The 12416-nt window shown below is 44.7% G+C and overlaps 1 pseudogene; it reads left to right on the top strand.

Moving 5' to 3' along the window:
* Window positions 1-8553: 8553 nt before the first annotated feature.
* Window positions 8554-8671, top strand: LOC126238589 (5S ribosomal RNA; annotated as a pseudogene).
* The last annotated feature ends 3745 nt before the right edge of the window (window positions 8672-12416 follow it).

Here is a 12416-nt window from a genome sequence, read left to right as displayed (position 1 = left end):
ATCACATGAAACATTGTCATGTGAGCAACATTATTCTGTTTTTATTCTTGTGTCCTTAAAGATACGACAAATAAACGCATTCTTTGCAAAAGTTGGCCGAAATGTGATCTATTCTGGCAAAAGTTACCCGTAATATGACTTATTACTAAAAAGTGTAAATATGACATCTATACGCAATAAAAACACATTTTTCACTACTGCAGTATCTGGAGCCATGCTTTAATTGTAAAATTCACCCTAAGTTCAGGAAAAAAACATGACTTCTCATTAAAATACGGTCGCTGCTGATGCTGTAACCATAAAATTATTTGTTGTCGGTGTCTCATTCGAACCGATTATTCAGATTAATAAGCGCAAGAAAAGGTTAACTGTCCTACTACTTTTTCTTCCGTCGAGGCAGTAGTTTCTATTTCTTTTTGTTTTTTAAGTTACTTTCTTGAATGTTATGAAGAAAGGTGGGTAAGTTTCGCGGACCCCTGATTGACCTCTACCGACACCCAAGGTTCTGCGGAACACAATGTAGGCAACGCTGCTCCAGTGAACGAGAAACCATATTTCCGCCGTGATTAGCTAGCTCATATGTCGAGGATAAAGGAACGCCTACCAAGTGGCCGGGCAGGGGCGCTCTGCTTTAGGAAGTTTCACAGCGCGCGCAGTGCAGGCTGCGGGGTCTCCGTGTCGCATTCACCTCTGTGCGGGACTTCAGAGAAGCCAGTCACTTTGATCAAATATTACGCAGGCGAAAGTGAAAGTCTTTGAATGGAGGGACGCCGCTCACTGCTGAAAAGCTGCTTTCAGCTTTTTGGGAGCCAGTTTCAGAAGTGGGCTCTGCTGGAATCCACTTACGTAGCGTACAAGAATGAGAATGAAATACGCACACACAAAACTTCGCTTTTACGTACGCCGCACGACTGGGAGTCGGAAAACTCATATAAGGGGGGGGGGGGGGGGCTGCCACAAGAAATCTGAGCAGGCTAAGAACTCTTCATCAAAATAAAGCATTTTGCAAATATTAAGTCCGCTGTACCTTTGTGCTTGAAGAGGACAAAAATAACTGACTTGTTTGTTTTCATTCATGCAACTGGAAATTCCCTTGAGACAAAAACCGTTTTGGGGTGCATAAACTGTCTACGTTTGTGTTTATATGTGTACTCAGCGATTCACAATAAAGCGCCTGGCAGAAAGCACTTTAGCTAACGCATACCATTCTTCCCCTTCCATTTATGCGTGCAACGGGAATGTACTTTCTGTCATTTCTCTAATACACTGAAGAGCCAAAGAAACTGGTACACCTGCATAGTACAGTGTAGGGCCCCTGCTAGCATGTAGAAGTGCTGCAACACGACGTGGCATGGACTCGACTAATGTCTGAAATAGTTCTGGAGGGAATTTACACCATGAATCCTGCGATGCTGTCCATAAATCTGTAAGAGTACCGGTGTTGGAGATCTCTTCTGAGCAGCACGTTGCAAAGCATTTCAGACATGCTCAATAATGTTCATGTCTGCGGATCTGGAGACCAGCGGAAGCATGTAGACTCAGAAAAGTGTTCCTGGAACCACTCTGTAGCAATTCTGAACGTGTAGGGTGTCGCATTGTCCTGCTGGAATTGCTCAAGTCTGTCGGAATACAAAATGGACACGAATGGGTGCAGGTGATCAGACAGGATGCTTACGTACGTGTCGCCTGTCAGGTTCGTATCTAGACATACCAGGGATCCCATAATACTGCAACTGCACACGCCCCACGCCATTACAGAGCCTCCACCAGCTTGAACAGTCCCCTGTTGACATGTAGGGTCCATGGATTCATGAGGTTGTATCCATACCCGTACACGTCCATCCACTCGATACAGTGTGAAACGAGACTCATCCGATCAGGCAACAAGTTTCCAGTCATCAACAGTCCAATGTCGGTGTTGAAGGGGCCAGGCGAGCCGTAAAGCTTAGTGTCGTGCAGCCATCAAGGGTACACGAGTGAGCGTTGGGCTCCTAAAGCCCATATGATGTTTCATTGAATGTTTCGCACGCTGACACTTATTGAGGGACCAGCATTGAAATTTGCGGTTCAAAAATGGTTCAAATGGCTCTGAGCACTATGTGACTCAACTTCTAAGGTCATCAGTCCCCTAGAACTTAGAACTACTTAAACCTAACTAACGTAAGGACATCACACAACACCCAGTCATCACGAGGCAGAGAAAATCCCTGACCCCGCCGGGAATCGAACCCGGGCGCGGGATGCGAGAACGCTACCGCACGACCACGAGCTGCTGACCAGGCTTAATAGCAACTGAATTTATGCGAAATACATGTAGTTCATACCTAAACCGGAATACACTGAACACAGGTTCATGCGTTGTCAAACTAGCCATAAAATGTATAATACCGGTCTTATACAGACACAAAAATTTTGTTAGATTTTGTTCACCCTCTTTGCGCTAGATGCGCGCGTCCTCTATAAAATAGTCTTGGGATATCTATAAGATAATCTAGTCATAAGAACGTGATTGCGTCTATAATCAACCAAAAAATTTTTTACAAAATAATCACTCACTCCATTGCCAAAATGTCATTTTTCGCAAAAAAGGATTCTTTCTCCTGCTCATCTGTATTAACTTGCAGTTTTCTACATTTAGAGCAAACTGTCATTCATCGTATCAAACCCTCCTATAGTTAATCAGCGATGCCACTTTCCCATACACTACAGCGTCATCAGCAAATACTCGCAGGTTGCCGCACACCCTCTCCGTCAGATTGTTTATTTATGTGGAGATTAAGAGCGGTCCTATCACACTTCCCTCGGCACTCCTGACACTACCTTTGACGAACACTCACCATGCAGGACAACGTACTGGGTTCTATTACTTAAACGTCTTCGAGTTGCATATCTCAGAAGCTGTCCAACATGCTCCGACCTCCGTTAACAGTCCATAGAGTGCCACTGTGTCAAACGCTATTCGGCTATCTAGGAATATGGAATCTGCCTTTTAGAATTACTAGCAAATGAGAAATTTCAGCGTATCTGTTACATTCTCTCGTGACGCAAACGAGCCTATGTCGATGTTATCTTTTGTATCTGTACATTATCCAGTATTAGTCCGACGCGCATTGTACACTTATCCATGATTTCCACAAATATGAGAAACATTCCGGTATAGTTCGTAGAAGTGTTTCGTAAAAACGTGCTTTGCAGCCATTCCTCATTGTTCCATTATCCTACTAATGAAAATGAGCCTAACACGCATTGTCTACAAACCACCATACGAAGTTACTCTAGATATTTGTATAAGGTCACTTACAGCATTTGTTGATCATTATTCCAGTGGACAATGGCTACTACTACGTCAAGTTTCATGAAGTGCACGACTTAATATTTGCTTCCCTAACATCTAGCTAGCTGTGAGCTTTCCCACAACGTCGATATTAGTACAGATCTGACTGAAGAGCAATATTTTTTACATACATCACTCTCTCATTGTTTCGTGCAGCATCTGAGGAAAGGTTGAGATTGCAAGTACTGCAATGTGCTAAGCAAGGTCACCCCAATCCCAGGGGCAATGGAGAGGGGTCGCCGCTTTCCCCTCCCCCCCAGCTTTCAGGCAAAGGAAAAAATTAGTGTAATCTGGTGTTTTTCTTTCATGAAAATAATTTAAAAAGTCGTTATTACATATGTTTTTACCTGGATCATAATTCGAACTTCTTTATGGTTACTTACAAGCCGCCATCCGTCTTCCAAAATATAAAAATACTCCCCCTCCCCTACAAGCTATCGTATGGACGCCATTGGTGCCTAGTCTTTGTCAGATACGAGGAAACTTCAAAAAGTAAGTTACATTTTATTAGGCAGGCCAAGTTACTTTTTCTATGGTGATCTATAGTTCAAAGTCGCACAGCTATATCCACTGTTTTTCAACATAGACAGCGCGTCTCGGTAAACAACTGCCGCAAATCAGTATCAGTCATTCTGTTCTCCGACGACAGAAATCCGCTCCTCCGTCACGGAGCCATTCAGGAACCGATTTGTATCCCCATCGTTGGGAAATCAGCGAGTCATGCGAATCAGTTCCTCGATCGCCTGGACAGAGTCGTCTGTGGTAGATGTTTATGGCCTTCCTTCCCGATCATCATCAGTCACGTGGTTCAAATTTTTGATACATTTCACTATGGCTGGACGTGACATTGTATCTGGTCCACAAACCACCATTGTTTCGAGTGAATCTGTGTCCAATTTAGACGTTTTGCGCACAATGTTCATACTGCCGCGCCCGCTTCAGAATTGGAATACGGTTCCAGTTGTGTGGCATTTCACTCCCACACTGTGATGCGTCTGTTAACCTTACCGCAGCGGGACTGCGTCTGCAGGGAACCCAGACGTGTTCTCTTCTGACAACATCTCACTCTTGTTGCGCAATAGTCTTAGGGTGGGACGATATGTGTAACTTACTTTCCGAAGTCCCCTCGTATGATCAACAGTAAGGACTCTAGGTCACACTCAGAATTACTATGGAGTCTGTGAAGTACACTCGAAGCAGAATACATTTTTCTACATCTTCATTTAGAGCCATCCTCTGTGAATTATTGCGATATGCTTGGCGGAGGGTACCTTTCTGTACCGTCATGTAGTTTTTCCCATTTCATAACGATGACCTCTCAGCGGCCTTGCAGATTTTGTCTGCCCAAAGGACAGATACGCAGGAGACTGAATAATGTGTATAGTTCCTGCCCCGAAAAACGGTTCTTGAAGTTTTTCGACCAAGCACCACCGACAGGTAAGGTGACAAACTTCGACTATCTGTCAAATATAAGCCGGCCACGGTGGCCGAGAGGTTCTAGGCGCTTCAGTCCGGAACCGCGCTGCTGCTACGGTAGCAGGTTCGAATCTTGCCTCGGGCATGGATGTGTGTCATGTCCTTAGGTCAGTTAGGAGTAAGTAGTTCTAAGTTCTAGGGGACTGATGACCTGAGATGTTAAATCCCATAGCGCTCAGAGACATGTCAAATAAAATTTCTCAACATTTATGATACACTCTCGTCAGTCAAACACTCTCGCACCTACACTTTCGAATCGTTAGACCAAGTGAATATGGGTCCCATAAATTTCAGCAGTATTCATGTATGGTCGTTTTTTGTCTAGATTTAATTGCGTATTACTGTAACTTTTTCCGGACACAATTTACATATATATAAGTGCATCATCTGCAAAATCCTGAGCTTATAGTTAATTCAGTTCGCTAACTGATAATAGGGTTCTATTACCGTATCCAGGGGCACACCAGATATTACTTCATTGTCGGTCCTACACCCAGGGTAATCTGTCAACAAATTTTTGATGTAACAAACCTGGCTGTATATCTGATGTAAAAGTACACTCCTTAAAAAGTGTCGCTGTCAGGAAGGATCCAATACAGCCGAAATTCTGTCTGGATACCCCATCAGAATGTATAATACTATATCATATGCAAGTGGTGGTGGTCTTCAGTTCAAAGATTGATTTTGTGGTGTCACAGCCAGACACCACACGTCCTAGGTGGTAGCTTAAATCGGCCGCGGTCCTGTAGTACATGTCGGACCCGCGTGTCGCCACTGTGTGATCGCAAACATAGCGCCACCACAAGGCAGGTCTCGAGAGACTGACTCGAACTCAGCCCAGTTGTACGGACGACAGTGCTAGCGACTAGACGTACGAAGCCTTTCTCTCTCATTAGCCGAGAGACAGAATAGCCTTCAGCTAAGTTAATGGCTACGAACTAGCAAGGCGCCATTAGCCTTACAGTGATTGTAATTAAAGTTTCCTTTGTGCGATGTACCACAATGAGTTATTAAAGATAAGTATTATACCAGCTACGTACTTTTCTTCATAGCATTAATTACGTATCCTGTTCCAGTACTTCACGCCCGTCTGCGTTAGTCTAGAGTGCATTAAGCCACCTCTATCTACAAGGTGTTGGCCCAGCTGCCGACACATCAGATTTAATGCTGGTCTTCACGCTAGTCCATTCTGCTCAAGCCTCTACATCACCATCTAATATTTCAAGCTGTGATTTATTCACCAAGTGTTCAAACCTAAGTGGGTGGCACCAGCGAAAGCAGCTGCTGTCATGAGGTGGCTTGCTTGTACGCAGTGACTATACAGCCTTGTCGCAGGGGCAAATAGGATTAGACAAAAGCTAAAGAAAAATATATGGTGGATCAGTGTTCCGTCTATAAAATTATTGCCGGCCGCTGTGGCCGAGCGATTCTAGGCGCTTCAGTCTGGAACCGCGCGACCGCTACGGTCGCAGGTTCGAATCCTGCCTCGGGCATGGACGTGTGTGATGTCCCTATGTTAGTTAGGTTTAACTAGTTTTAAGTTCTAGGAGACTGATGACCTCAAATGTTAAGTCTCATAGTGCTCAGAGCCATTTATAAAATTATTTGAGGGCAGTTTGTTAATTGCCAAACGCATCTCGCTTCTTTTATTTGTAAGAATCAGTGGCCTGTAATGATGCTTCACAAATAAAAGAATGTAAGTACATAGGGAAAATAAAGAAACTGATTTCCGTTAGTCGTATAGACGGAACATTCTTCCACGAATTTTGAAGCAACTAAGGAGCGACGGAAAACAGAAAGAATGACAAAAATATATGGCAACACAGACTATCAAACAGCAGTTTCGCCTCGTTGAATACACCGGTTTTCGTCAAATCACTGAAGTTAAACGAAACAGAGCGTGGTCGGTACTTAGACGGGTGATCGTCCAGGTACGTGACACAATGTTAGCAACTTCCCCTTTGCTTTTCCGGCAAGGGGGAGGAGGGGCGGTGTCGTAAGGATCCTGATCACCAGACTTTGCGCCAGTGTCCTGGATTAAAGCAGTGACGGCACGTGGCACTGTTGATGGCGATCCGTCAGTCCTCATGCTCTGTGGCCCCCTTGGTGCTTGCTACTCGAGAGGAGTAGGATGTGTGGCGGCATCGGGTTTCACCCTATCCCTTCTCTCATCATCAACATAAACACGACACCACACTACACACGAACTCTTTAAGGTCATCTACATGTATCGGATACACTGATCAGCCAGAACATTATGAAGACCGACCTACTAACGATAGAAACCCGTCCGGCGTCGCCTGGTGATGAATGACTGCTAGTCAGAGACACGTACGATATGTGTAATATCAGTCAGCGTGCTGTCCGTGTCTAGGATGGGAAAGCACGCAATCTTTGGTTCAAATGGTTCAAATGGCTCTGAGCACTATGGGACTTAACATCTATTGTCATCAGTCCCCTAGAACTTAGAACTACTTAAACCTAACACACGGCACACAACACCCAGTCATCACGAGGCAGAGAAAATCCCTGACCCCACCGGGAATCGAACCAGGGAAGCCGGGCGCGGGAAGCGAGAACGCTACCGCACGACCACGAGCTGCGGACACGCAATCTTTCACCGAGGGCAGATTGTGACGGCCCGCAGGCTCGGCACGAGTATTTCGGAAACTGCACGACTTGTTGGATATCCGAGGAGTGTCGCGGTGAGTGTCTTCAGCACGTGGCGAAACCAACGTAAAAACCACGCCCAGGCGTCGTGGGGTTGGGCGATCACCCCTCATTACAGATGTCAGACATCATAAGCTGGGCAGACTGCTAAAACAGCACAGGCTGCGAACTGTGGCGAAACTAACATCAGACATTAATGCTGGGCAGAGTACAAGTCTGTCTGAACACACAGTGCACTGAACACTCTTAATGACTGGCGTCCGCAGCGGACTGCCCATGCTTATGCCAATGTTAACACCACGACATCGGCAGCTACGGCTGAAATAGGCACTTCACCATCAGCATTGGACGTTGACGCAGTGGCAGAGCGTAGCAGCATCTGATGAATCTCGATACGTTCTTCATCATCCCGATGGTAGGGCCCGCATCAGTCGTCTTCCAGTGGAACAGCTCCTTGATGAATGTTCGGCGGGACGGGGACAGGCTCGCCGCGTCTCTATTCTGCACTGGGGAACATTCACGTGGACATCCATGGGTCCAGTGGAGCTCGTGCGAGGCACCATGACAGGCAAGTAGTATCGTACACTGGTTGCAGACCACGTACACTCCTTCATGGCGATCATGTTTCCCGACAGCAGTTGCCTTTTTTAGCAAGATAATGAGCCATATCACAAGGCCAGGACTGTGATGGAGTGGTTCGAGGAACACAGTGGCGAGTTCCAGTTGGTTTGCTGGCCGCTCCAACTTGGCAGATCTGAACTCGATCGAACACGTCTGGTTACGAAGGCCTTGTTGCTTAAATGCCATGACGCATCGCCGCTGTTGTCCGTGCCAAAGGTGGACAAGCCGGCCTTTAGGCAGGTGCTCATAATGTTCTGGTTGATCAGCATACACTTACACTTCACGAAGTGTGTGCGATGAGTAAGAAAAACCTTTCGAATTAGGCGGATGAAGCTCCAGCTAGTGGTCTCGCAGCCAATCATGCCACACAACGTTACTTATTAGAGATTAGCAACAATTTACAATAATTTATTAACGTAAATATTTCACTGTTTGACTTAAGTATGAAACTTGCAAACGGCCTTGCCGCAGTTGTAACACCAGTTCCCGTCAGATCACCGAAGTTAAGCGCTGTCGGGCTGGGCTAGCACTTGGATGGGTGACCATCCGGTCTGCCGAGCGCTGTTGGCCAGCGGGGTGCACTCAGCCCTTGTGAGGCAAACTGAGGAGCTACTTGATTGAGAAGTAGAGGTTCCGGTCTCGTAAACTGACATACTGTCGGGAGAGTGGTGTGCTGACCACATGCCCGTCCCTATCCGCATCCAGTGACGCCTGTTGGTCTGAGGATGACACGGCGGCCGGTCGGTACCGTTGGGCCTGCATGGCCTGTTCGGGAGGAGTTTAGTTTTTTTTATGAAACTGGTGCGCGACAATAGTTAAACTTCACTTGCACTGATCTCTCATTAAATTTGGTCTTTTCCTGAATCTAGTGAACGATCACTACAGCTACTTGTAGAATGGCCACATTGACTCTTCTTGGAGGCGATTACAGATAAGGTCCTAACAAAATCTTGACCTACTGTTGATACCATCTTGATACTGCACTGATAATGAATGTGCGGAGACGTCAGCTTATGTCGCATTTTGCTCACGGATGTCCACATGCGAAATATTTTCATGACGTTAGGTGGAACTATAAGACAAACCTTGCCTCTCTGGATGCTAGCATTAACCCAGAGCTGCCTAAGTTGCAGGCAGCTCAGCACTCTACTACAAATGGTCGATTCGAATTTTCCCCGTTATATCGATATCGAAATGGCAATATCAAATGCCGATATTTGTATTATATATTACATCTTTTTTCTCAGTTATCGGAAAATATTTGAATTTTTTTTCTTTTTGAAAATGTAGTAGAACATAATTTTGCCTTCACTGTGTAAAGTAGTCTTACTACTTTTTGAGCTTTCATCACGTCCAGTGTTTCTCTTTGAATGTAGGAAGTAAGTATAAGTGGCACAAAGAAGAAGTCCGATTGCACTTGGGGATGATGGGCTGGCAATGTGAATGGAATAACAAGATTTCCGATGTAAAGAAATAGCACACTAGTTGCATTAAGAAAAAATTTTTGACGCAAGTAGTGTGCTATTTCTTCACATCGGCTTTCTTCAAAAACAGTTGCTGAAAATTATGAACAAAAGTCTACATGCAGAATGAGATTTTCACTCTGCAGCGGAGTGTGGGATGCTATGAAACTTCCTGGCAGATTAAAAGTGTGTGTCGGACCGAGACTCGAACTCGAGACCTTTGTCTTTCACGGGCAAGTGCTCTACCATCTGAGCTACCCAAGCACGACTCAGAACGGGTCGTGAGTCGTGCTTGGGTAACTCAGATGGTAGAGCACTTGCCCGCGAAAGGCAAAGGTCCCGAGTTCGAGTCTCGGTCCGGCACACATTTCTAATCTGCCAGCAAGTTTCAAAAGTCTAAATGACCAAATTGTCGTTTGTGGTCGAACTTTTGACGCTACAGCTGCTAGGCCGCTGGCGTTGACAGAAATGAAAATAAAAAAAAGACAGGGAAGTCGACAAAATAAAGTGTTCTAGACAAATCCGGCATATGACGAAACCTAACTATGGTCCCAGCGGCACCTTTATTGTGTCACTTGCGTGCAGTTACCATGTTGTTAGCAAGGTGGTTACGGCCAAGCGCCAACGTGCATCGATGAACTTTCCATTCTTGCTCTAAGGATTATAGGCAGGCTGCTAGCTTGTTGATGTACAGAATATTATACAGTATATTTACAAGAGCAGCTGATATCTTCATAGGGCAGTACGTCGACTTTTTCTGTCGATATATCGATATACCGATCCTTTTTCCAATATATCGGGACCGATAATGATATTTTTTTAATATCTATACATCAGATTCCAGAAATTTTTAAAAATATCAACAGTCCTAGCATCAAAGGCGATAGCAAAACGTTGTTAGAACTCAATTATTCTCGCTATTTACAAGTTGTCGATCTTTGCACCAGCCTCAGCTATTGCTCATTCACCTGTGTGTTGGATTGTAGCTGACGTCTGTCCAGCCATCTCCGCAGTCGCATGCCCAGGCAAGTTTAGCGATCCCGGTGTTGCGCCGTGTTGCCGGCGACCAGGCATTGCTATTGGCCAGTGCAGAGCAAGCGTTCAAGATGGCCACAGGTTCGACAGTGGCTTGATATTTGTCCACGCTGTGACGTTGTTTCCATGTGGTAGGCGTGGTAGTTAATGCTTAGTTCCCGTCGTTCCCTCTGAAAAATAGGGCCGTGACGAAATTCCTCCACCTGGTACGATTTCTAGCAAGTCTCTTCACTTCACTTCAGGTTTTCCCATCTTCTGCAGTTTCTCTCTCGATCGTCGTTTTCCACGTTTGTTTGGAACGACCACGTTTTCTAACTCCTTGAGGTTTCCAATCCAAAGCCATCCTTTCAGTAGCTCCATCTGGTTGTCTTAATATATGCCCAATCCAGTTCCATTTTCTTTCTTTGGTTTGTAAACTGATTGGTTGCTGGTTTGTCTCCCTCCAAAGATCTTCATTTTCCATTGTACGTATCTGGCCATCTCACATTTAAAATACGCCGGAGACAGCGGTTGATGAAAACTTGGAGCTGGTTTTTGATGTGGTTAGTCACCTTCCATGTTTCGCAACCATACAACAGAACAGCCTTCACATTGCTATTGAAAAGCCGGAGTTTGGTCTTCTTTGAGACGTTCCTATTTCTCCAGACAGGGTACGGTTGTACAGACGCACCATTTGTTTTGTGGATGCGACTACGGATGTCCTCCTGAGCGCCTCCTGTAGTCTTGACTGTACTCCCGAGGTAGAGGAAAGATTGGACCTGTTCTACGTCCTCTCCATTAATGGCCAGCCTATTCGTGATGGTCAAATTTACTCGCATTAGTTTTGCGAACATTTATCTTGAGGCCTGCAACTTCCGCCTCTCTCTGTAACCTGGCCAGTTTCTTTTCGATGTCTCGATATCCTTATGCTATTAACCAAATGTCGTCTGCGAAATCTAGATCTTCGAGCCTATCCCGCATTGCCCATTGTACACCTTATAACACTTCCGTCTGCTACTGATATACCATAACCTTAAAGTTGGAAGCAGGTCGTGAAATAAAACTATCTTGTTAAAGCAACTATGGTATAAAGCAACAGAGCAGTGTTACCCTCTGAGAGGAATTTTGTTATGTTGACCGTGTTGTACCTAACGGAGGTGGCTTATCGGAAATGAAAGTCAGAATTACGTAAATATTCGAACAGTAACAAACAAAATTTTGCCTATCTGCACTGTTTAACGGATAAAGAAAACGGTCGCCAGCCTAACTAGGCAAGAGAATGATTAATATTCTCGTTCAAGAAAATAGTCATTAGTAACTTTAACGGATAAACACAACCTATACTTGGTCACACGCGAGTGCAATGAACTCTGACACATACATATGTTTACGGTAAGATTGAAGCTAGCAGCTAGAGCAGCACAAACTATTTTCAAACATATAACAGATACCGAAACACTATTACTTTCAGGACTTGTTCAAACTGAATGGTCTTTATAACATTACTATTAACATTCACTGCAGGATCACAAATTGGACATAGGTTAAGTCTCTCTCAGTTAAATACTTTACTATTTAAAATGAAAGTTAATTGGAATCCACTAACAGGTTGCTTCTCACTATCATTTGAATAAAGAAATTATGGTTTTCCTAATTAGTGGTCTTTCCATTACTTGTTACCGAGCATTAACAATAGACAAACTGTGGATCCTGTTATACTATTAATATGCACTTCTAATTCACAAGAGAGACAAACACTTAGCAAACATGAGTATATAACGTTTCACAACTGCAGTTTTCCGCTTTTACTACAGTGAGACACAAAATTAACATATATG

This window comes from Schistocerca nitens, chromosome 2, assembly GCF_023898315.1.
Source record: "Schistocerca nitens isolate TAMUIC-IGC-003100 chromosome 2, iqSchNite1.1, whole genome shotgun sequence".
NCBI lineage: Eukaryota > Metazoa > Arthropoda > Insecta > Orthoptera > Acrididae > Schistocerca > Schistocerca nitens.
The sequence above is the reverse complement of the archived record's forward strand: the minus strand, read 5'-3'. Positions and strand labels throughout refer to the sequence as shown.